The sequence below is a fragment of the Lagenorhynchus albirostris genome, chromosome 21, assembly GCF_949774975.1.
Source record: "Lagenorhynchus albirostris chromosome 21, mLagAlb1.1, whole genome shotgun sequence".
NCBI classification, from domain to species: domain Eukaryota; kingdom Metazoa; phylum Chordata; class Mammalia; order Artiodactyla; family Delphinidae; genus Lagenorhynchus; species Lagenorhynchus albirostris.
In genome coordinates, this window is record NC_083115.1 from 5,106,592 (window position 1) to 5,132,669 (window position 26,078).

At 45.8% G+C, this 26,078-nt stretch overlaps 1 protein-coding gene and 1 long non-coding RNA gene across 9 annotated transcripts in view; one reads left to right on the forward strand and one right to left on the reverse strand.

The window, feature by feature from the left end:
* The window catches only part of PLEKHA2 (pleckstrin homology domain containing A2), a 57,201-nt gene extending 46,804 nt beyond the window's left edge, over window positions 1–10,397 (reverse strand). Inside the window, exons 1-2 of one of the 5 annotated variants that reach the window (XM_060136472.1) lie at window positions 10,260–10,397; window positions 8,094–8,342 (exon numbers count right to left, since the gene is read on the reverse strand). The gene's annotated coding sequence lies outside the window, so the exon portion shown is untranslated. Of the gene's footprint in view, window positions 1–196; window positions 1,123–8,085; window positions 8,343–9,892; window positions 9,988–10,259 lie in introns of those variants that run through there. The other 4 variants (XM_060136470.1, XM_060136469.1, XM_060136471.1 and 1 more) reach the window with 4 other exon arrangements.
* On the forward strand, window positions 9,410–17,016 carry LOC132512674 (uncharacterized). Of its 4 annotated transcripts, none has more exons than XR_009538263.1 (5): window positions 9,410–9,630; window positions 12,862–13,007; window positions 13,870–14,053; window positions 15,783–15,902; window positions 16,701–17,016. It is a non-coding gene; the product is annotated as an uncharacterized LOC132512674 (long non-coding RNA). The 4 variants fall into 4 exon arrangements; XR_009538262.1 differs by lacking the exon at window positions 9,410–9,630 and adding an exon at window positions 9,648–9,994; XR_009538264.1 differs by lacking the exon at window positions 9,410–9,630 and adding an exon at window positions 9,648–9,833.
* The last annotated feature ends 9,062 nt before the right edge of the window (window positions 17,017–26,078 follow it).

A 26,078-nucleotide genomic window follows, 5' to 3' on the forward strand; every position in this document is an offset into this window, starting at 1 on the left:
TGCCCTGCACCATGACCCTGGGTGAGCCCCTGAGCTACCAAGATGCCACGCCCGCAGGCTTCCTGGCCAGGAGGAAAGTCCCACATGCAGAGACACACATTCCCACAAGACGAGGCGAATTCTAAGGATGTGGATGGTGGCGGGGCCTTGCGGTGCTGAGACGCTGCCCCAAGAAAAAAATACCCTGCTCACACACCAGGATGCCAGGAAACAGTGAATCCCTTGATTCCAGGTAAGGTCAGGCAGAATCCCAACGGGGCAGATGACTCAGTCAGGAGGGAGGCGGGTCAGGGGATCCCGCGGCGACTCGCTGGGCAATGATGGGAGACAAAAAGAAAAGCAGGCAGGGAAACAGGACACAGATGAAACAGCACAGCTAGAAGGGAGTAAAAGAGGAGGAGAGAAAAGGAGAAAAAGTGGAAAGAGGAGGTTTAGAAAGAGGGCAGAGGAGAACGAAGTAGCAGCACAGTGGGAGAGGAGGACCCCGAGGGTGAGGGCCAGGGGGGAGACACCCCTGCACGCAGTGCATCACGTGGTCAGAGGTCCCTGTGGCCAGATCCCCAGCTTCTCGGTACCTCCCCAAACTAAGCCTCCATCCCAGCTCCCGTCTCACCACTGGCCAAAGTGAGTTCAGGAAAGGGAGAGAGATGGGTTCAAGCCAAGGGGTGGGGTCAAAAATGGGGAGGGAGAGGCCCAGCGCTGGTTGGGGAGGAAGCGGATCCCTGAGAAAGGATGCAGCTTCCCCCAGGGAATCAGGGGAAATCAGGAGTCCCAGGCAGAAAGGCTGGGTCAGCCCTGCAGTGAGGGTGCACCCAACCCCCAAGAAAACTCAGCAAATTCCCCTGATGCCAGCGCAGCCACAGAGACAGACGTTCCGGGGGATTCAGCGCTGTCGCCACCCGGGACATCCCTAAGGGGAAGGGTATAAACTGCAGTGGATAACAAAGCCAACTGTCTCTGGGTGCAGCCAGTAAGCACAGCACCCGACTTCACGCTGCCTTTCCAATGTCCCCTCTTCAGCCCAAGGGGCCTGTCTTTTTCTCAAGTCAGAGGCCAGAGAAGCCACTGTTTCCACAATCCTCCAACAGTCTACTCTTGTAGAGGGGGCTTCCCACTTGCATGGTGGGAGAGGACCCTCAGGGACCAAAAGGAAAGATGATAAAAAGAAGAAATCTGGTTACACATCTCCTGACTGTGGTTCTAGCCCAGAAAAAAAAAAGCTGCTCTGATGTCCTGAGAAGCAGCTGAGTCACAGGGCTCATCAGCATGTGGGAGGTGGGTGGGGGCAGGATGGGCGGCAGGAGAACCAAGCATCACACGGGAAGTGTGGTTAGAACGAACAAGCCCACCCACACAGAAGCGACAAACCCAAAGATGGCGCAGACACACAAACCTGAGGTCCCGAGCCCCGTCCTCTGACAGTGCATCCTCATCCCGTGGGTGCATCCCTTGTCCCAGCAGCTGCTGGTACAGAGAGCCAGCCGCCACCGGCCCCCAATCCCCTCTCCCTGCTTCTTCAACCTGCCCCCCAGCATCGTCCAAGTCTCCGCTGGCTCCTCCCCTTTTTCCCAGAGAGGCTCCTCGGATGGGATTAACTCTGCCACCACCCCCCCCAGCCCCGAAAACCAGGCAGGGAGGGGAGAAAAGGAAGTACCAGCAGCCGATCCATAAGGGGGAGGACACCCTGATGCACATACACATACTGTCTATCACCTCTTCGAAATGTCCCTTCCAACTTGCATGACACTCCTCGGTTATACAGTTCTAGCCTGTCTTTTAAACTTTAAAATCACTTGTTATCTTAAATTTCATTTTAACCGAGTTCCCCAGTGTAAAAATACTGGGGGGAGGGTGACACTGGGTGATGCGCCCCAGGAGTTGCCCCATGCCCACCCCCACTGTATCCTGGGTCCCTCAACTGGACAATGACTCTCAGCCCATCTCCTGGGGCAGCGTGCAAAGTGTTCTGGCTGTGTCAGAGCACCGGACAGTACTCTCTCAGGCCAGCCCCTCCACCTTCGCTCTGATTCCGTAACGAGACCACCCAGCGAGGAGCTCCTAGGCCATCACAACACACGGACAAGAAAGAGCACAGACTCTGTGCCCAGCAAGGGACCTCGGCCCACCGCACTCAGCACCCTGTCTTTCCAAAGCACGCCAATCTCCCCAGTGCCTTCCATTTCTAGTGCAAAATTCACAATATAACAATGCTAGCATTAAAAAAAAAAAATCACTCTAGGGTTTCCCTGGTGGCGCAGTGGTTGAAAGTCCACCTGCTGATGCAGGGGACACGGGTTCGTGCCCTGGTCCGGGAAGATCCCACATGCCACGGAGCGGCTGGGCCCGTGAGTCATGGCCGCTGAGCCTGTGCGTCTGGAGCCTGTGCTCCGCAACGGGAGAGGCCACGGCAGTGAGAGGCCCGCGTACCGCTAAAAAAAAAAAAAAAAAAATCACTCTAGCCAACTGTTTTCACTTTTGCATGCTTTTTCATGCTTCTGTCCACATAATCAACCTTCTTAAAACTTTAAATTATACCGTAAACATGTTCCATGTTGCTACACAGTCTTTATAATCAGTGTTTTTAATGGTTGCATAACATCACTGGACTGGATTTACTATAATTTACTTAAACCATTTCTCCATGATTAGACAGTTAGATGATATCCAATTTTTCTAATGCTAAAATTCATCTTTTTATACTTTCTTCTTCTTTTACACATGGATACAGCATAAATTCCAAGTAGTAATAAGACTAGACCATAGGTTATGAACTTTTATAACTCTTGAGACTTATTACAAAATTGCTTTCTAAAAGTATTTCATCTGTTTACACTGCAGCCAGCAATATATTGTTACCATTGCTATAATCTTACATACATTGAATGTTCTCATTATTTTAAACTGTGGCTAGTTTAAATATATAATGACGCCCAGTGAGGCAGAACATTTTTTCATGTTTCTTTCCTGCTTCACATTCCTTCCTAGACTTTGTTAAATGCAAATCAAAATTATGTGTGGGGCTTCCCTGGTGGCGCAGTGGTTGAGAGTCCGCCTGCCGATGCAGGGGACACGGGTTCCGTGCCCCGGTCCGGGAAGATCCCACATGCCGCGGAGCGGCTGGGCCCGTGAGCCATGGCCGCTAGGCCTGCGCGTCTGGAGCCTGTGCTCCGCGACGGGAGAGGCCACAACAGTGAGAGGCCCGCGTACAGCAAAAAAAAAATTATGTCTGCACACAATCAATTTCTCTCTCTCTCTCTCTCTCTCCGTCTCCCTCCCTCCCTCTCTCCCTTTCTCTCTCTCTCTCTCTCTCTCTTCTCTCTCTCTCTCTCTCTCTCACAAACACACACACCCCAAACAAAACCAAAACATAGCCTCAATAATTCAAATAAGTAAATAATGTACCTTAATGAAAAGTAAAATAGAAAAGCAGCAAGTTTTACACCATCTAGATTTCCTTAGTACATAAGTTGCTAAGTATGTGCTGCAAATGAAAATATGTTAAATATTTAATTGATGGTAAAAGTGAAACTTTCTTTTTTGGCCACGAGGCTTGCAGGACCTTAGTTCCACCACCAGGGAGGGATCAAACCCGGGCCCCCTGCAGTGGAAGCACAGAGTCCTATCCACTGGACCCCCAGGGAATTCCCAAAAGTGAAACTTTTAGAAAGAAAGGGACTTTGCATGGAGTTACCCATCGATCAGCAGCAGAAAATGGGTTAAATGTCAACTAACCTGAGATTCCTGGCCAACACTTGCCAGCTGACGAGATGAAGCTCATGAGAAAAGAATCAATGGCTGCCCACCATCGAATGAGATGAGGGCACAGGGCAACATCCCCGTCCCAAATATCTCCTCTACTGCCCATTCCAGTGCCTTAGCCTCCATCATTGGAGGAGATTCAAGCCAAGAATAAAATTCTCCCCTAGGAATTGAGACAACGGACATCTTTATCAGGCTCATTAATATACAAGAGACAACTTGGGACCAAGACCCTAAGAAAATAAAACAGGTCCCAATGGGAGACTGAGGCATTAGCAGGGAAGAAAAGTAAGAAGGCTGTCTCCTGAAGACACTTCTTAGGATTCTTATACACCCGGGACAGTAGTATGAAGCTTTCCGGAAAGCAGTTTGGCGGTATGGAACTAGAGAGCTAAAAATGTTCCTATCCTTTGACCCAGAAATTCTACTTCTAGAATTCCATCCACGTAAATAAACAAAGATGCAAATACAGATTAAAATAAAACGATGGCAACTGCAACAGAATTTATAATGACACAAAGTTGGAAATGCCCTGAATGTCCAAATGATTAGGGAATAATAAATAAATGATAGGACATTCACATAAGGAAATGTTGCACAATCTTTAAATAGCTATGTTTTCAAGTACTTAAATGAACTAGGGAAAAACTCCCCCAAAGTTTTTTAAAGATACAATAATATGATTTAGAATATGATCCCAGTCCTCTAAGTGTTATTTTTATATTTCTATATTTGGATAGAAAAAGACTGACATCCAGGCACCAAAATATTAGCAGTTATTATCTATGGGTCACAGGCGAATTTTATCTACATCTATATTTTTTTCCATATTTTCCAAATTTTCTACAGGAAATGTATGTTACTTTATTTAGCAGGAGGGAAAGCTATTTAACTCCACACACACCCCCATCCCCAGCGTACAAGTTTTGAAGCTGAGAATAAATTTCTCAATTCTCCAGAGTCCATAAACAAGCAAAACCTTGCCTAAATTATAGCGCTCTTGGGACTTCTTAGTGTTTCAAAGTCTTAAATCTAATAAAGCCATGTTCCACCCATCACAATTGCCCAAAAGCTAGGTACCTACCCAGAGGGCTTTGGCACCCTCCAATCTAGTTGGGTTTCTTACTTCCTACTGCAGCCTCCCCTAAGAGAGGCTCTTTCTTTCCTCTGTGGGTTTGGTTGCTTGCTCTCTGGTCTTCATAAGAGGAGCCCCTGTCCTGGGGGTCAACTGAAGATTCACACGCAAGTCAGTGCCTCTTTCCCTCTGCTGTCACAGAGCCTGCAGCACAGCACGCCCAGAAGCAGGGATCCCGACAAAGACCGCCCCCAGTGGAATTTTCCTTCTTGAAACTTGGGAGATGGGACTGACGTCTTTAAGTTAAATGTCTAGATAGATGAATGAAAAGATGGATAAATAGGTTTGTTTGTTTTTTTAAAGAAAAGCTGAAGAGCTATTAAGTCATGAAAGCTCTGGCTTACTGTACTGGACGTCTTATTTGTAAGATCTCTAATGTGGCTTGAAGATACAGGAAAAAATAGAGTGAAATAAGGGAGATTCATCTGCCTGATCGTCCTGATACTTCTGAGGTAAATACAAACGAAAGAAAGTGGTAACAGAGATAAAGCCTTAAATGGTATTGGCCCCAGGATGAAATAATCCACTATAATCTCCGGTAGTTCAAAACTCAAAAAAAAGGAATCCATTTTTAAATTTGGTTATTTTTCTTTCATGTTACTTGGCGTTGGTAGGAAAGGGAATTTCAGGGATTTTGCTCCAGAAAAAAGTCAGGAAGGCATTTCTTAACATAGGGGGGCGGGCAGGGATGCAGTGAATACATCTGCTATCTTGTCATCCTCGAGGGTAGAAGCTGGGGACAGTAGCATCAGTGGTAAGTGAGAGAGATACCAACGGGAAATTGCTAAATTTCTACAGGAGAAAGTTAATCGGGAAATGACATCAGAGGTCTCAGAGAGGACTGTAATAAGCAGACAGGAACTGGGGTGTGGAGGTTAGAAAACGTATGGGCCATGCGAACAGAGAGTTCGCCTAGGTTTCCATCTCCCACCTACATAAGGGTGCATTGCGGAGGGCCCACGAATGCCCAGGGCCCAGTAAAAACACAAGAATGACAACAACAAAACGCAAGCGTGGCTATTTCAGAACACAGCTCTGAGACTGGGCCAAAGACTCTAACTTCCAAAATGTGGGAACATCTATTTCCTACCGTTATAACATCATTGCATTCTGAAGCTGTCATAAGAGCACATTCCAAATAGTCTGAGGCCGGAGAATAATGTGAGAGAAAAGAGAATGTACTGAGAACACATTCCCAGCGGAAGAGCAGGCTGAGGAATGCAGACATCCACAGGAATGGGGAGGGTAAGAGAAGGTGCCCGACGTCCCCTGGACCCAAGAACTCTCAATGGAGGGCAAGAGACACTCGAGGAATTTTTTAAGGGAAAAAAATACTGGGGAAACGGCAGGAACGACTGACTACTGATACCACTCCAACAAAGATGCCAAAAACAGCAAAATGTTTTAAACTCTCATGACCTCTCCGAACAGCAGCCTCATCTATGTTCAGAGAAAATGTGGTTGTTAGAGCTGGTACGAAACAAAGGCCTGCCCTTGACTCAAGGCTCCTGAGACCACCTCCCCCCAGAGAGTTCACCAGCACAGGGACCAGCCCCAGGGGTTATAAATAGCCTATAAAAACTGAGATCTCCCACTTTCAGAATCCAGTTACTAGGCTCTGCGATTCAGTTTCACTGTAGGCCTTCTTACTGGTAGCAGCACAGCAGCTTGATCCTCATTTAAAAGTTGGCCCTTCTCACCCACTAAAACCTGGGCAGTAGGAGAAGGAAAAGAAAGCATCCTTATTTCTCCTACGTACTAGCCTCTTGCAAAGTGCTGGGGGAAAGTCTAAAGGGCCTAAGCCTGCCTGTCTAAAGGCACTGTGCTCCCGTCTCTGGATGTAGGGACGGAGGAGGGGCCAAGGTGTGGCACAGAGCACGTGCAGGTGACAAGGATGGGTCTGAGAGCATCTGACAAAACTCTTGCAAGAACGTGACCATTGAAGAGGGCGAGCTGATTTCAGTGACCCACCGCTGTGCTGGAGTGAAGTGAAAGAGCATGGGTTTTAGAGTCAGACAGGCTCTACTAAACTCTTCAGGGCCTATTTCCTCATTTGCGAAATGGAGAGAATCGCTGTACCTACTTCAAAGGCTGCTGTGTGCATTAAACGAAATAATGTGTGAAAAGTGCTTAAGAGAAGGTCTGGCAAAGACTAAGCACTGTGTAACTGTTGTTGTTAAGATGTGTGCGTGTGTAGTGCCTAACAAGTAGTACATGACCCCCACCGCTAGGTAAAACAGGGCAGGCAGCTGCCAGGCCGTCTCCACCCCTCAAATATCAATAAGTAAATCCCACTGGGAAGGCAGTGATGCTGGAATCCCTCACAAGGAAAGGCATAAGCTGCCCTCACTCTTCCGTCTACTCCAAGAACCATCATATTTCTCAAAAATTCTCCAAAAGGTTAAAAAAAAACAGTCCAAGAGATCCACCGACTCCATCTCGGCCAGGCCACCCTGAAAGTTAACAGAACCAGGCCTGCGATCAGAAGCCAAGGAAGGGTCTCTGGAACCACCTCCTGCTTGGCCCGCGGGAGAATCACAGCAGCAGAGATCCGCTCCGCAAATGGACGGCCAAAAGGGAGTCCCAGCTGATGGGAGGGCGAGCCCTTGCCTTTGCACTTTAACCCCAGTGTTTCTCAGGGAGAAGGGGACCTCCCTTTTTATCTCAGCTGGCCGGGCAGAAAGGCAGCCCAAGGTTCGGAGTAAAGGTCAACGGGGCCTTCCAATTACTGTCCCACTACAGCAACCACAGACCTGTGCAGAACGGGAAGCAAGGGACCCCATCCCTCCCACCCCCCAGCCGCCCTATCTCCCTGCCCTGGCCAATTCCCTGGCTCAATGATGGGCTTATATCAGGCAGGGCTAGGATTCTGCTCTTGCCATAGACTGTCACACTATACTATTTGCTCTGCTTCCTTCCTTTCCAAAGCCTAACAGATTGGATTGCCGGAGTCCTCTCCAGCTCACTAAGACACGTGGAAAACTGAAAGTAAGGCAGCGGTGGGAAGAGGGAAGAGGCCGAGCCGTGCAACGCCCCAGCACCCAGATCATCTTTTCCAAGCTCCACGACTATCTCGGCCAAAATAACTACTTACTACAGTTTCAGGGAAACAGAAGAGATATTTACTGCACTGGGGCCACAGCAAGATCTAATTTGAGGCGTTCCAGCCTTTTAACAAGGGCATCACCCACCTGCCCACCTGCCCCATGAAGAAGACCGGAGATCAATGAAGCGCCAGCTGGATGCACATCCGGAGATCGAGGCCCTGCTGCTCCCGGCTCCCTAGTGATCCGGCACTTTCAGCAAATACCAGGCAAGCCAGCAGGAGGGCTGCTCGGAGGGGCGTGGCTGGCTGATGGGGCTGATGACTCTCCCTTCCCATTTTTGCAGAATCTCTCCATAAGTAGGCACCGACCAAAATCTGCATGTCTCCAGGATTTATTTTAACCTCGGGGGAAAACACCAAGCTGAATTACAGTTCAGCACACTACGATGACACGATGGGATTTGCAGGCCCTACTTCCTTATACAGAAGAGAGAAGCAAGCACCAACGACAAGGGAAAAGCAGCACTGCAAACGCTCCACCAAAGGGCAGGTGGTTCCCCAATCCGTACCTAGGTGATTACCCATCTGTGAAGTGAGCGAGGCTCCCATCAGCAGGAGTGCCACAGGCACTTTGTCAAAAGCGGGCCTTACAAGGAGGGCGAAGGATACTTAGGTCCGAAGGCAACACCCAGGGGAAGCCCTCATGAACCAGCTCAGACAAGCTGGAGGCACCACCACATTGCTCTCTTCTCTTCCATTTGGATAGGGGCAAACAATTCATGCGCTCGCAGTCACTCACTCATTCATTCAAGAAACGTTTACTTAGCACCTAGTAGATGTCACACACCAGGCTGGCCACAGAGTCTAGACTGCAAGCTATGGCGAAAGTCACCTGCGTTCAAGTGGCACACGATGGTGAAGGCTAATATATGAAAGGATGAGAAGGCTGTTAAAGCTTCCTCTGGCTCCTCAAAGCATGCTGGATCTCTATTTTAGCAACTGCATTGTGTCCTAGGCCCTGGTGTACCGCCTGTGTCCTCCATCAGATGGTAAGCTCCCTGAAGACAGAGGCTACATTTTGTTCATCACTGCCTTTCGTGTCTTAATTACCCAATAAATGTCAGCTGAATGCAACTGAAATAGAAAACACTTCGATTCTTTCAAGATCTTTGGCTTTACTGTTTCTGAAGGCTTTGCCACCAAACAGAAAAATGATGAAGCTCCAGAAAGGAGGAAAAAGGGGACTGACTTAGATATATTAAGAAAACAGAAGTACAATTTTGGAACTTCAGCCCAAGTGCAACCACCACTCAGCGGACCGAGATGCCTCGGGGGTGTCACCGCTGGCGTCCCGGTAGAATGCCTGTCCCCTCCCCTTCTCTCCCCGTCCCTTACTCTCCTCTGAAAATCCCCATCTGGAGTCCTAAAGAAAGACGGGGCGGGTGGCGGGAGGAGTTAGAAGGGGAAGATCCACCAAGTAGCAAGGAAACCTTACAGCGAGAGGCTGGGGGTTCAGGGCTGGCCTGGGGAGGAGATGGGTCCGCCCCCAGTGAGGTGGCCCTGCCGCGCCTCCTCTCACACTTTTCGTTCCTACAAGGCCTCTCTTTTCCCTTTCCTCTTTTTTTTTTTTTTTTTTTTTTTAATTCGATGAAACAGCAGTCTTCAGAACTGGAGCAGAAGAGGGAAGCGGGTAAGGTGAGGAAGAAGTTCGTGAGACAGACAGACAGCTCCCCTCGAGTGCTTTCCCGACCTGACACCAAATCTGCATTTTAGTACAGTTTCCTTTAAGTCACCCCAGAGTCCGTAGTTCCAGAAGCCCGAGGGGCCCGGGCTGGACCCAGAGGGAAGGGAGGTCTCTCCCTCGGGAGGCTTCTAGGCCTGCCACGGAATAAGGTAATAGGGGAAGAGAAAGATGAGTCTCCACGGCCCCATCCGTGCCCCCGGGGACTTGCCTGCACGTTCTCTGCTCGTCTCCCCTACCCGCTGCCCGGGAAGTCGTGGCCGAGCCGGGGCCCCGGCGCCAGAACCCGCGGAGAAGTTTCGCCGCTGCAAACGTGAGAAAACGCAGCTCCGCAGAACACCCGCCCCCACCCTGCCCGCGGCCCCACCCCGCAGCCCGACCCCTGGCGGCGGCGACCTTGGCCACCCCGGGCGCTCCCGAGGGCCGGAGGAGGGGCTGCCCTGCGGGCTCGCCGGGGGCCACCGGAGGCGGCCGGGGGACGGCAGCGACCTCCCCTCGGCCCGCAGGGGGGCGCTCCCCCCCCCCGCCCGCCCCTCGGCGCCGCGCCGCTCCCGGGCCCGCGCGGGCGCCCCACTTACCCCGCCGCGCAGGGCCGGGGCTCGGGCAGGGTGCGTGGGTTACATCGGGCTGGGAAGCGCCTCTGGGGCCCCGCGGGCCGTCGCTCTCGGGGGATGTCTGTCGCCGCCAAACTCTCGGGGTCTCTCGCGCCTCTCACTCCTTTCCCCCTCCCCTCCCCTCCTCCCTCCCCTCCCCTCCTCCCTCCCTCCTTCTCTCTTGTCCTTCGGCTCTTTTTTCCGGGTTAATTACGTTTCGCATTAAAGCAAAACCCAGCCCCGGATGTGAGTACAATGCTCCGCCGAGCCCGCCGGGGGCGGAGAGGGGTGCCGGGGCGCCGCGGGCTGGGAGGGGGCGCGGCCGGGCGCGCGGGCTGCGCGGACTCGGCGGGGGCGGGGCGCCCGGAGGCGGCCCCAGAGGCTGCGCGCCGGGACCACCTCGGCCGCGCAGGGGGAGGCCCTGCTTCCGACGCCGGCCCCGGGCAGCAGGTGTCCGAGTGGGAAAGGGGCCCGGGGATGAGGGCATCCTAGAAACAGGGAGACGAGCCGGCCCGCGGGCTCACTCTTTATCCCGTTTATTCTTCCCAAAGCACCCACCTCCTCCCCCACCCCGCTCCAGCGACTTCAGCCGGGCCTTCCCCGGACCCAGAGCCTTCAGCCATCGGGGTTTAGGGTTAGCGTCGAAGGAAGCATCTCAGATTCTCCCGGGTTGTCATGCATGTGCCCCAGGAGCCCAGGGGGGTCGTAAGTTCTAACGGCTGTATAGGGACTTTTTCAGAGCGTGGCGCAAAGACGCCCTTCCAGCCCTCGGAGCGGGAGGGAGCTCTGAGGGAAAATGGGAAACAGACAAGCAGCAGGTATTAAGTAATATTGCCAAGAGGAACCTAAGAGAACTGTCGGGTGCCGGTGCAGCCTCTGCGTTACCGCATTTGATCCACGCTGCAACCCAATGGGTATCAATCCCCTTCACGATGAGGAAACCGAGACTCAGAGACGTTAAGGAATTTGCCCTGGGTCCCACAGTTATCAATGGCTCGTCTGTCAGGTTCTGACGCCGGCCTCGCACGTGAGGAGATAGATATTTCAATGTACATGCAGCCAGGCACATAACATTCGAAACACAGAAACGTAGTGGATTGACCCTGGGATGGAGGACCGACCGGGAGCTGCGATTCCTGGGGATTTTGGTGCAAATATAGTTGATAAGGTCGAGTCCTAGTTACAAGGCTTTGACGCAGGGGAGGGCCGAAGAAGACCCTTGAGGCTAGATGGGCGGGATTGCGGGAAAGGCGGGTCCACGTCCCAGTGTTGGAAGGGGAAAGGCAGACTGTTAAAAAGTCTCCGGGACCTGAGGCAGCAAAGCCTGGGGGAAGGGGGGCCCCAGCCAGACGAGCTGGGAGGAAGGTAGGACCACGCTCAGCACACACCCCGAAAGCACTAGTGATGAAACCACACGTTTCCTCTTCCATTTTGATTGCCAAAGCAAAAATGAACCGACCTGCTCTCTCAGGTGTGAAAAAAGACTGTTTGCTTTAGAACATTTTGCTTTGAATGAGGAAGGAAAGGGGGACACAAGAAAAAAAGCATTTCCTTTGAAATAAATACATCAACGTCAATTTTTTTTTTTCTATCTGCTCATGAAGATTTTTGCCACTCACATAAATTTCAGGCAGAGCATATACTCTGGAACCAGATGGCCTGGGTTTGAATCCCAGCTGTGGTGCTTATTAGCTTTGATCCCAGAGCAAGTGACAACTTTTCCGTGCCTTATTTTCTACATCTGGATGCTTACAAAGAGTGAATGAGCTAACATTTGTAGAGTGTTTGGATTACTGCCGAACGTGAAGTAGGTGCTATGTAAATGTTTTTGAATTTAAAAATTAGATTATGGTTTTCAGGGTGAAATGGAACAAAATTCCATCCAGCTCCCAGTAAATCCGACTGGAACGGATGGTTTCCAGTATGAGCCATGAGGTAAAAAGTCTCAGATTCCATGGTATGGTTCATATTAAAACCCATAAAACTCTAGTCCCTGTGGGGCCTGCCTGAGTTACTCAGTCACAGAGCCACAAATATTTCCTGAGCACTACTGTATTGGATGCCTGGGAGGCAAAGCTCGGCGAGAGGATGCAAGTGTTACTAGGAGGTTGACGCAGCCTTGTATCCCTCCTGGAAATGCCATGAAAATGGCACAGAGTGACAAAGTACTACCAACTTTTAGAGGAACAAGACATGTGTGTGCGCGCACACGCATATGTTTGGGAGGGGTCCTCGAGAAGGAAGTAGTGAATTTTGAAATGGGCCTGAGAAGATGGGGACAATTTGACTCCAGTGTTGGGCTGGGGTGGGGGTGGGGGTCATCAGTGCACTTTGGATGATGCTTGTACTTCACTGGGATCCCCGTTTACTGCCACATTTATCGCTAGCCAGGACCTGGCCCCAGTTAGATTACAGTTTCTTCTCTGACTCCTGTATTTCCACTGTTTCCTCAGAGGTCTCCTGCCACCCCCTCCCATAGTGGCACAGAGTGTCAATTGAGTCTGAGTCCTGCTGTGGTCCTTTTGCCATCCCCGACACATTTTGAAAGTATTTACATTGACTGATTTTATGCATTCATTTTTTTCAGTGCAATAAACAGCCCGGATGTCTGAAAATGTGACTCCGTCTATTGGGAAAGGAATGTCAAAAAAGGCCTTTCACATCAGCTATCTCAGTCCCCTGTTGTATCAGTGCAAGATGAGGTTCAACAATCTGCTGAAGGTTTTGCAGCTGGTTAGTGGCAGAGGTGTTTCTGGAACCCAGGGTTGACCACCCCCAGAATCTTCTAGTATTGATGTGGGAACCTTTCCATGAAGATGGAGACTACTGGTCCAGAACCTAAGAATTTAAACAGAGAGCCTTATACTCTATACCCATTTATGCACTTTTCTATTCATTTTCAGTGTTCACGGCTGGGTAACTAGATGCCCTAACGACCTTCAGTGGTGAGCCAGGGCACCCTCTGGGGAACCACATTGTGCTCTGTCCTTAGAGACACCCATTATGGAAGGTACCAGGCTGAAGCTGGGGCCGGGTAGTTCCGTTGGGGAAAGTGTGGGACTGAAGAGGCCAAGGTCAGTGGTTGATCCTGGTTCAGGCCAGTTAATTTCGCACAAAGATGAATTGCTCCAAGGCCATCGCACTTCTAGTGCTAGCTGGTCATTTTATAAAGAGTTGTTGTTGGTTTCAATAGCAAAGTACCATCCATTTCTAGAAAGATTACTCAAACTACTATTGTTCTATTCAGTCCTATTCATTCAGTAAACAATGATCTGAACCTATTAACTATTTTTCCTCCCGTATATCTTGTACTTACTTATTTTCCAGGTACTTACTAAATGTTAATTGCTTTACCTGTATTGTCTCATTTAAGTCTTACAACACTGGGAGTAAGGTGCTACTATTTCCCCATTTTATAGATGAGGTGACCAAAACATGGAGACCAAGCCTAGTTACAAGCCTGTGCAGTCTGACGCCAGAGCTGGCCCCCTCTTAACCACCAAGTTTGTGAAGGATTCAGGAAGACCTAAAAGAAGACTCTTTCCCTCCACATTTTCGATAATTATCATCATTTAGAATCTCCTTTCCTTTTCAGCTAGCAATTTCATGTCCAAAGATTTGTCCTACAGAAAGTCATCCAGAGATATATATAGTATAGATGGAGTGTATGTTTATGTGTATATACGAAGTGTATATCTGGAATATATATACACATTTGCTGCAGCATAATAGTGAAATTTGGAAATCACTGTCATTCTCATCAGCAAGGGATTGAACAGGTAAATACCATTAATGCCATATAATCTTATACTATGCAGCTGTTAAAAAAGAATGAAAAATACTATATGAAATTTTTTCTATATGAAAAAATACTAAATAAGTAGGACTAAAAAAGGTACAAAGGTGCCTGTATAATACAATCCCATTTCTGTAAATAAAAACCGTACATATTTATTACATGAAAAAAAGTCTAAAAGACTATATTCCAAGCTGTTAGCCACAGTTCTCTTAGGGCATGGGAAGAGGGACTATAATGACGAACCTCACTTTCTAAGAGATGTATTTCTGTAATGTGTTATTTTTTTGCAATAAGCCTGCATACATTTGCTTATCAAAGAAGAACAATAATGGTTTAAAATTATAATGAAAAATTTTAAAGTTCTATGAGAAAGCATATTGCACCCCTCAAGAATCCCATCATTTAGTTGGGAGGGAATGTAACAAAAAGAAAGAAAAGCCAGAAACTAATACAAGCAGGGACCAGAGGAAAGAGAAAATTTTGTGGGGAAAAAACAACCAGCTGGGGTTGAGAGGTGCAGGAGAAAACGTATGAAGGAGATAGCACTTTGGAAGAACCTTGAAGGTGTAGATAGTGTAAAACGTGGCAGCTGGAGAGGGGCATGAGGATAAATGGGCTCCAGATAAAGTGACTGGGCCTGTGTAGCTGGACCACGGTGGGACAGGGAGGATGAAGAAAGGATTTTCATGGGGAACAAAACAGGAAGGAAAGGTTGCTGGAGGGTCTTTATTGCTAAGCAAATGAGTTTTACTTTATTACTTCAGGCTTTAAGAGCCACTGGAGGGTTTTGAACAAGGAAGTGGCACTATTAGAAGTAAATAAGCAGCAATTTCATAGTTCATGACTGCATGGTAACTGGTCTCTTAACACCAAGCTGCCACCGGGATGTGACTCCTGACTCTGTTCCTAATTAACTCTGTAGCCATGGACCAGTTACTCTGCTTCTCTGTATTTCTATAAAATGGAGAAGGTGGTGATAACAGATAACTTATCTCATACCATTGTTGTTGCGACTGAGTTAATGTTTTTAGGGCACATGGTAATTGCTGAGAATGTCTGTTAAACTTTAACAATCAGCTTCATACCTTTGAATTAAAATCTTTGCATTTCATTTTGAAACTTTTATTACAAAGAGCTAACATTACACGACAAATTATTAACTATTCTTTCTTCACACTTTCACAGGTTTATAGATTATTAATCCCATTTTACAGGTGGAAGACTTCAGGTTTTTAAGGAGAGATACAGTCTCAGGATCACATAGCAAGACATGAGTTGTGAGTCCTGGTTCAGTGGTCCCTGCCCAACACCCAAGGTTATCGCTTAGCTCCAATTCTCAGAGCCTTGAGAATAGGAAAAATAGAAGAACATTGGCAATTTCTGTTTATAGGATAAGGGAAACAGCAGTAAGGGACAGTAATAAAATAAAATCAAAAACGAGAAAACTTTGGTGAAATACCTGGAAGTGTGTATATAAAATCAAATTTATTATATATATATATATATATGTATATATATCTGGTGAATTATGCTACTTCCAAAATAAAAAAGTCTTATGTTGAAGACCTAACTCCCAATCTGACTGCATTTGGAGGTAGAGCTTTTAGGAGGTAATTAAGGTTGAATGAGTTTATAAGGGTGAGGTCCTAATCCGATAGGATTGATGGCCATATAAGAAGAGGAAGAGATCTCTCACCCTGTCTCCACAGCACCAAGGAAAAGCCGTGTGAACACACAGCAAGAAGGCAGCCGTCCGCAGTCCTAGAAGAGAGCTCTCACCAGAGCACAACCATGCTGGCAACCCCATCCCGGACTCCAGCCTCGAGACTGTGAGAAAATAAATTTCTGTTGTTTAAGCCACCCACTCTATAGTACTTTTTATACTCATACATATATATAGACATTACATATGTACACATGCCAAAATTACTTCCCTGTGACAAAGTTTGGAAAACATTGCCATACTGCTAAATCTGACACTAATATAAACTTCAAGACGAAGTGCCCATCCAGTCCCCAGAAATAAGAGTCTCCTGGCTAAATGCACCATTCCTATTGATTCATGCTGATGACACTGTTTTTCCGTCAGTTTGAACAAGGGCAGTGCGTGGCTTGGAATCCTGCATCCCCAGTGATGCCCTGTGATTACAAGGGAAGAACTGGGCCTGTGGAATCAGAGAGAGAAAATGAATAGATAGATACCTTAGGTTTGGATCCTTGACCTTGCTTTCGTACTAAATTTTATTTTTGACCTTGCTTTCGTACTAAACTTTATTTTTGCTTAGACTAGTTTCATAATTCATTTCCTCAGCACCGAGCCTACATAGGGGCTACGATTAGAAAATACTGGGGGTGAATATAGTTAAAGTTGGCAACTGGAATAAACTATCTGGTTTATTCCAAGAGATGCCTACGGTGGTCAGTGAAGCGGGTTGGCTGTTACTTCAGTGGTTCACAACACAAGCTGGTGATTACAAAACAAAGAAAATCAAACAGGGTATTTGAACAGATGGATTTATGTCCTTCCATTATTTTGTCAATAGGAAATATATGCACACTGTACAAAGTTCAAAAGGTACAAAAGAGGAAGAGTGAACAAATATTTTATTTTAAAAAATCCTTTCTAGGCGCTTCCCTGGTGGTGCAGTGGTTAAGAATCCACCTGCCAATGCAGGGGACACGGGTTCGAGCCCTGGTCCAGGAAGATCCCACATGCTGCAGAGCAACTAAGCCCGTGTGCCACAACTACTGAGCCTGCGTGCCACAACTACTGAAGCCCACGCGCGTAGAGCCCATGCTCCGCAACAAGAGAAGCCACCGCGATGAGAAGCCCGTGCACTGCAACGAAGAGTAGTCCCCGCTCACCACAGCTAGAGAAAGCCCAAGCACTGCAGTGAAGACCCAATGCAGCCAAAAATAAAATAAATAAATTTATAAAAAGAATCCTTTCTATTTCTGAATTTTCGAAGTATTCTTCAATAAGCATGTATTATTTTATGATTATAGGAAAAAAGTTAGCTTTATAAGCAAATAAGTAGTTTTTAATTTAAAAGTACCTCAGAGATCTCACAGCTGCTTTGTGATTTAAAAAAAAAGCAACAACATACCACTAACTTTATCTTCAACTTAAAAATAATTGTGTCTTTGATATATTTTTCAAGAAATTTTAGCCAACTTTATATCCATTCATGTTAAAATTCCTGCCACTGGAAAAGATATACAAAACTGACTGGCAGTTTGAACCCCGAGAACTGGTGAAACTCAGTATGAGTCACTGGAGACAGGTAATTTGCTAAGGAATCTTCTTTCAAATTTCATCATAATTTGTATGATGACTCCACATGTCTGTCAAATGTTGTTAAAATTAAGTGCAACACTAGGCTGGAGGTTTCAGCCCAGTCCAGCTTAACTCCTTCATTTGGGAATTAAACAATAACAAGCTAGATTTATCCTTACACCTAATGCATAATGATGGTTTGGATGTTCTAATTGGGTAAGTGGCCAAATGCTCCCTCCAGCATATAATGTCAGAAGATGTCACAGTCCTGGTTTGCTGCAAAGACATATCAGGAACATGGTCCTGACCTGGAGGTCACTTTCTGGCAACTTCAATCCCTGGAACAGAACTCTGAACCGGAAGGTAAGAGGGGAAGAGCCTCTGCGTAGCCAAGTCCCTGCATCTTCATGGAGATGCCTTTCTTAGGCTTGCTCTTTGATTCTGGCTGAAGATCTAATTTCAGAAGGTCCAGTCATGTGGTTTCCCAGTCCTCAGTGGATTAGAAACCAAGAAAATAGAAAAGCTTTTGGAGATGGAGGAGGGAGGGGGAGGAGAAAATGACTTTATTCAGTTCATTCCTCTCTGTAAGTGGATTAGCTGACAACAACAAAGGAGGAAAAGAAAAGTTAACAAGCATTCCCAGAGGTTATATGTGCCCCAGACAATCTTCTTCATTCCCAGTGATGACCTTGGGGTAGGAAAATGTGTTTGAACTGTGATCAGAAATTTTCATATAGTTTTGCTGGTAAGAGTGGTGGCCTCTGGGGAGGAGATCACTTCTGAGGTGGTAAGAGGAGACAGGACTCATTCATGCTCTTGTATATTTTTCAGATATTATATTATGTGCATTATGTTTCTTTTGCTTAATAATAAATATTTTAAAAATTATTTAATGCCCCCACAAAAGACTTTACAAATAAAAAGTACATAAAAGAAAAGTGTATAAATTAAAATATTGGAGACCTGAAACCATAAAACTCTAGAAGAAAACATACTGGGTAAGCTCCTTGACATTGGCCTTGGCAATGATTTCTTTGGATTTAACACCAAAAGCAACAAAAGGCAACAAAAGCAAAAATAAACAGGTGGGGCTACACCAAACCAAAAAGCTTCTGCACAGCAAAGGAAACCATCAACAAGATGAAAAGGCAACCTACGGAATGGGAGAAAATACTTGCAGTATCTGATAAGGGATTAATATCCAAACTATGTAAAGAACTCATACAACTCAACAACAAAAAAACAAACAATCTGATTTTCTAAATGGGCAGAAGAACTGAATAGACATTTTTCCAAAGAAGATATACAGATAGTCAACAGGTACATGAAAAGATGCTCAACATCACTAATCATCAGGGAAATGCAAATCACGACCACAACGAGATGTCACCTCACACATATCAGAATGGCTATCATCAAAAAGACAGCAAATGACAAGTTGGCAAGGATGTGGAGAAAAGGGAACCCTCGGGCACCGTTGGAATGCAAATTGGTATAGCCACTATGGAAAACAGTATGGAGGTTCCTCAAAACATTAAAAATAGAACTACCATGTGATCCAGCAGTTCCACTTCTGTGTATATATCAGAAGGAAACAAAATCACTATCTCAAAAAGGTATCTGCACTCCCATGTTCACTGCAGCATTAGTTACAATAGCCAGGACATACAAACAAAGTGTCCACTGAGAGATGAGTAGATAAAGAAAATGTGGTGTATATATATATATATATATATATATATAGACACGCATATATATATAGACATGCACATATATAGAGAGACACACGTATATATATAGACACACATATATATATAGACACACATATATATATATAGACACACATATATATATGCAATGAAATATATTCAACCATAAAAAAGAAGGAAATCCTGCCATTTGCAGCAACATGGATGGACCTTGAAGGCATTATGCTAAGTAACGTGAGACAGAGAAAAACAAATGCTGTATGATCTCACTTATATGTGGAACCTGAAAAACCACTGTGGAAAACAATATGGAGGTTCCTTAAAAAACTAAATATAGAACTACCATATGACCCAGCAATCCCACTACTGGGCATATACCCTGAGAAAACCATAATTCAAAAAGAGACATGAACCACAATGTTCATTGCAGCTCTATTTACAATAGCCAGGACATGGAACCAACCTAAATGTCCATCAACAGATGAATGGATAAAGAAGATGTGGCACATATATACAATGGAATATTACTCAGCCATAAAAAGAAACGAAATTGAGTTATTTGTAGTGAGGTGGATGGACCTAGATGGAATCTAAAAAAAAAATGGTACTGATGAACCTAGTTGCAGGGCAGGAGTAAAGATGTAGACATAGAGAATGGACTTGAGGACACGAGGTGGGAGGGAGAAGCTGGGGTGAAGTGAGAGTAGAATCGACATATATACACTACCAAATGTAAAATACTTAGCTAGTGGGAAGCAGCCGCATAGCACAGGGAGATCAGCTCCGTGCTTTGTGACCACCTAGAGGGCTGGGATAGGGAGGGTGGGAGGGAGATGCAAGAGGGAGGGGATATGGGGACATGTGTATGCATATGGCTGATTCACTTTGGTGTACAGCAGAAACTAACACAGTATTGTGAAGCAATTATACTCCAATAAAGATCTATTAAAAAACCAAAACAAAACAAAACACTGAACTTATAGAACCAGAGAACAGATTGGTGGTTGCCAGAGGTGAGTGTGGGGTGAGGGGAATGTGTGAAGGTGGTCAAAAGTGCAAACTTCCAGTTATAAGATAAATAAGTTCTGGGGATGGATGGCATGGATGGAGGCGTGGTAACTATAGTTAACAATACCATATAGTATATTTGAAAGTTGACAAGAGAGGAGATCTCAGAAGTGCACATGACAGAAAAGAACTATCATTTACTCTTCAGTTCTGATGTGAAGAACGGTGCTTCTTCACTCTCCTATTTCAACTGCTACAATGCCTGTGACCGAGCTTCCCCCCACGTGGATGTGGATTTCCTTTGCCATTTGGGCATATGGTTGCTTGCATTCGTTTTTTTGCCTTCCTTGAAAAGAAAGTCCACCAGAACCTTGGCTGGTATGCGAGAAAGTCATTCTCCAGAGGGGTGCACATCAGGGTCGGTTAGATCATTTCAATTAGTTACCATCCAACCCTGAGGTAGCTCCCCTGTACTCAGAAGGTGACAAGCAAGCATTACAGTAGAAGTCAAGTCCGTTAGAACGCAGCTTGTAATTACATGTCACTGAGTACACCATGAGTCAAATCATGGTCACTGAAATGTAACTGCATGTTCTTGAAATAGTTCAGCCTTGAGGTCTAGGGGCTGATTTATTTCTGGTTTCTCCAATTTAAGCCCTTGTATCATGACCGTGGAACTACCACCCAGTTCAGAGTAGATGGGCAACATGATGAGGTACAAAGAACTGGGGACTATGAATCCTCTGAAATTGTAGGTAAAATGATGCCTACATTTTTTATTGTTCAAAGTTGTAAAGTATCTAGAAATATAAGGATTATGAGCAGAAATGTTGGGAAGACAATGATATGAAGTGGTGGTCTTCAAACTTTTCTTTACCAACACCCCCTAAAAAATGCTAGGAAACTACATATCTCTGCAAACATTTTTAAATGGACATGTGTAACTTTTAATCACAGGTTTGAGTGGTTCAAAGGATGTATTCTGTTAGCATGGTATATTTTAAAATAGAACTGTCATATAGCTTTTTTTTTTTTTTTTTTGGCCGTGCCGCAGGGCTTGTGGGAACCGGCAGTGAAAGTGTGGAGTCCTAACCAGTGGTCCACCAGGGAATTCCCATAACACTCTTTTAAAATGTATCCAACAGAATCTAATACCACAGTAACTTGACACTTACCATCATTGCTTTTTCAAAATGAACAAGCAGTTCTTTAACAGTCAGAAATGTTAAATCCTTTCCTTTCTTCCTGGAACTCTACATTCATTCCACTTCTTCTAAACAAGTGTATCCAAATGTCATATTTTTATGACATCTTTTATTATTTGAACATCTCTTATTGATTACCCCCTCACACTTTCTGAAGCAAAAATGCCTATGTAAATAGATTTCCAATTTAAAATTTTAAAACTATCCCACGACCTTCAGGCTCCGAGTGTTAAAACATTTTTTGGAAACTAAGTCATCATTACAATTATTTGTAACAAGGTAAATATATATGTTATTGATCACTAAACATAGAGCAGTAAAATGTTATTGGAAATTATTCCCTTAATACATAAATATATGTACTTTTATATATTTACATACATATGTAATTAGTTTAAATATCCATTAATTAATACTACTTAGGGAAGAATGAGCTGGTTTAGCACCAGTATTATCCCTCTTACTGTTTTTTTTTTTTTTTTTTTTTAACACATGGAAAAAGAGTAAGGAAAAGAAGTGTCTAAGGCCTCATGGGAACTAAGTAACAGCAACAGAACCGGAAGTCATGTAAAGACAGCCACAGACACATACCTGGGCTATATGGCAATCACAATGTAATTTGAGAACTGGAAGATTTCTATTCCTCAAGGTCCAATTCTAGCTTTAGAGACCCATCTATTTCTCATTTTTATGAACGTAGGCACTGAGACACCTTGTTCACATGAACAAATTGGTGAGGCTGTTATGACAGTGCTTAGGGCTGATGAGAAGGAAGGAAAATTGGGACATACTTCTGGGCTCACGGCTTCAGAGCGGCGTCTGGAATGACTCAATGAACACAAACCCCGTGTGAAGATTTCTAGCGAGTCCACCTTTGTCAGGGAGCTAAAAATCTGTTTTTCAGCAGAGCCGAATTTGGCAGTGTCATTCAATTTTTTGAACTCCTTCGAGCTATAGGTCAGACATCACGTCAAAAATTACTCTATGGGGGAGGTTGGAGGGCAGGGAGCATATGGGAACATTCTGTACTTTCTGCTCAATTCTGCTGTGAACCTAAAACTGCTCTAAAAAATAAAGCCTATTTTTAAAAAAATTGTTGTAATGATCTATCAGTGGTCAACTCAATTAGGCTTTTTTCCTCCAAGTTTTATGGAAAGCCATCAATTGGAAGCCACCTACCTTGTGAAATGATTTGTACCTCAGTTACAAAAGGCTTTTGCTTTCTCAACAAAAACACAGATATTTCTAATCATCCCTTGTCTTGGCCCTGGAAGTTTTTACAACAAAGGGCAATGCCTTTCTTTCCTTTTTTAGAAGAGAGAGAGGGCCGGTGTGAAAGGGCAGGCGGGAGCAGAGAAGACGGGCATGAAACCCCACTCTCTCTCCATCTCAGGCAGATGGAGAAACTGATTCTCTAAGACTGTGTGCCCCGTGGGTGCCCATCCTTTAAACATCACCTGAGGGTGGCGATTTAAGAGCTACCTCAAATACACAGAATTATAAGGTCAGATTTTTAATAATGAATTCGCTGTTTATCTGAAATTCAAATTTAACTGGGAGTCCAGTATCTACAGTCTATCTGGCAACCCTTTCTAACCCTCATCATTCTTTTTAAGAGATGAGAAAAACTGAGACCTGGACAGAACAAAGTACTGGACCAAGGGACTTTTATTTCTCCGTCTACCTGATTCTCAAATGTAATTACTGTTTTCTCACCTCTCATCATGGGGCCCATCTTTATCTGTCCTCCTACGGTGTTCCCATCCTTCTCACCCAAAGCAAAAACAACAACAATAACAAAATATGATGGTATTCCTGAAAGGACCAAGTTTTGGAGGAAACCAGGGCCAGGAATTGGTTTGAGAGAAGCAGAGACAGCGTGTGGGTACAGTGTGGGCAAAGCATCTCTGCCCTGTCGCCTTGAAAACAGCGGCTAAAAAAAAGGAGAGGGAACAGCAGCTGCTGCAATCAGGGCAGACACCAAATTTATGTAAAATGTGTGAATAGTCCCCTTTGCAGGCTAGCCCGTGGATACATAAGAGAAAATATTATTCAAGTCCAGCCTCATATCGGATCACCTTTGCCGCCATCCTGAGCTGCTTCTTAGGAAAGACACCAAGCAGGCCTTTTGTTTTCTCTTTCCCCTTCTGTTCTGTTTACTACCAGTGCCCTCTCTCGCACTCCCAAACACCAAAAGTCATTTGAATTTCAAGCCTTTTTTTGGCCTCCCTGTGGGTGTGGGAGGACCTCCCTTGAGAATTGTTCAGGATCTAGTCGGCTACATCCGTAATTTGACAGAATCTCTGTCGTACCCCACCACCACCTCCCGTTCTCTTTTTTTTTTTTTTTTCCTCGGTACGCGGGCCTCTCACCGTTGTGGCCTCTCCCGTTGAGGAGCACAGGCTCCGGACACGCAGGCCCAGCGGCCACGGCTCACGGGCCCAGCCGCTCCACGGCATGTGGGATCCTCCCGGACCAGGGCACGAACCCGCGTCCCCTGCATCGGCAGGCGGACTCTCAACCACTGCGCCACCAGGGAAGCCCCCCACCTCCCGTTCTTAATGCATGGGACATTCGGATGCCTCCACCCCCAAAGTTCCTCTACCTCATCCTTAGTGAGAAGAGCCCCCCAGGAATGCCCAGCCTCCACTTACCGACCCAGGTTTGGGAAGAGCAAAGCTCTTGGCCAAGGGACCAAGCTCGGCCAGTCAAGTGCTACCAAGGACAAGGTGACAGTGACAAGGAGGAAGGCTAGACCTGAGCCCCTCGGTTCAGGAGACCCAAGGCAAGTTCCTGTTTCAGAGACAGCTTTACAAACTGATCAAGTTCAGAGAGGGGTGTGTGTACTTGCCTCTCCCCAAATCACCCACATGACCCCCTTGATCTTCCCCCGGGGGGACAGCTGGTCTGCTTTTCTAAAGAACCTCTCTAGGCCTAACCCTGTCCCTCCCTGCCCCTCCGTCCTCATGGCCATTCCTTAGCTGGTGTCTCAATACTCTGGTACATTTTTGTTCTTGACAAGAAAAAGGAAAGGGAAAAAAAAATGAGGAAGAGAAAAAGGATGGCACATCGGAGTTTTTTGTGGTTTCGGACAGTTTTAGTGCAAGGTTTTCAGGACTTGATTTCCCCTGGTCCTTTCCATGCTGAAGACGGCGCTCAGTAACACGGCTGGTTACCAGTGGGACGTGTATTCTCCTTCTGATCCAACACGAGATGCTCTCCCTAGATTTGGAGGTGGGAGGGAGGAGATGGCATGGGTGATGTCCAAGGATGAAGAGCCCGTTTCAGACGGGATCTTCTGCGATAAGCAGAGCCCCTGCCTTCAGTTCTGCAGATGGACACTGAGCCCAGCAGGGGCACCAGAGTGGGGGACTCACCTCTCCTGTGGAAAGAGAAGGGGTGGGAGCGGGAGGGACTGAGGAAGAAAGAAATAAAAGGAAGGAAGGAAGGAAGAAAGAAGGAGAAGGGGAGAGAGAGGGAGGATAAATTTGTATATTCCTCTATTTTGACAGCTTCCTTATATTAAAATGGGTATAGAGACACAGACATAGAGGAAAAATGTATGGATACCAAGGGGGAAAGGGGTGAGGTGGGATGAATTGGGAGATGGGCATTGACGTATATACACTATTGATACTATGTATAAAATAGATAACTAATGAGGACCTACTGTATAACACAGGGAACTCTACTCGGTGCTTTGTGGTGACCTAAATGGAAGGGAATTCCAAAAAAGAGGGAATATATGTATATGTGTAGCTGACTCACTTTGCTGTACAGTAGAAACTAACACAATATTGTAAAGCAACTATACTCCAATAAAAATTTAAGAAAAACGTATCAATAAAAAATTCTTAAAAACAGTAAATAATTAAAAATTAATTTTAAAAATAGGTATAATAATGTCTAACATACAATGTTATTATAAGGAATAAATAAAATAAAAATGCCCGGTAGTACAGAGCCTGACATACAGTAGATGCTAAATTAATTTTGTTGAGCATGAAGGGCACTTACACTTATGTTGTGTTTGCTTATCTGTTTGTCTTATCCCCCAGACTCTGAACGTCTTACTCATTTCCATAACCCCTGTACCTATGACAATGCCTGCAATATAGTAGACACTCAATACACATTTTTGAATTAATTCATCAGTTAATTAATACCCTGTCCCACCCTCACCTGGCCCCATTTTCCTTCCTGGTCAAGAGCTCTTTGCCCTCTCTCACTATGCTCCGTGGGCCAAGGTTCTGGAACTCAAACTCTGAACAAAATTTGTTGGACCTGCAATGGTTGAAATGCCAGTACTCCACTTCCTAGAAATACCAAAGAGTTTTCCCAGCAAGCACAAGGAAGGCAAGAGATTAGGAAGGGCAGACTGTGAATTGTTGGTATTTCTAAGTCCATTGCAGAACCGTGATGTGTTTAAATTAAAACCAGAGTCCAAGGTACTACTTATATTCAAAGTATTTTAAAAAGCAGAGGACCTCAGCCTCCCCAACACAGTCAAGGAGGGAGGAACAGCGTTCTAGAAGAGAGAAAGACAGAGGAGGGATTGAGGAAGGAAGAAAAAGAAGGAAAGAAGGAGAGAAGGGAGGAGGGAGGGAGGGAGGAAGGGAAGGAGAGAAACAGAGGAAAGAAAGAAAGCTGGAACAGTGAATTTTCAAACAGGCGTGTGGAAATCTGAGTCAAGCATGGTCTACTGAACACATAATTTTATCTCTGCTGCTTTGCAAACCTCCACTAAAATGGCAGTAAGGGAGGAGAGGAGCATACATCCTCAAGGACAAAGAATGTGAAAACAGC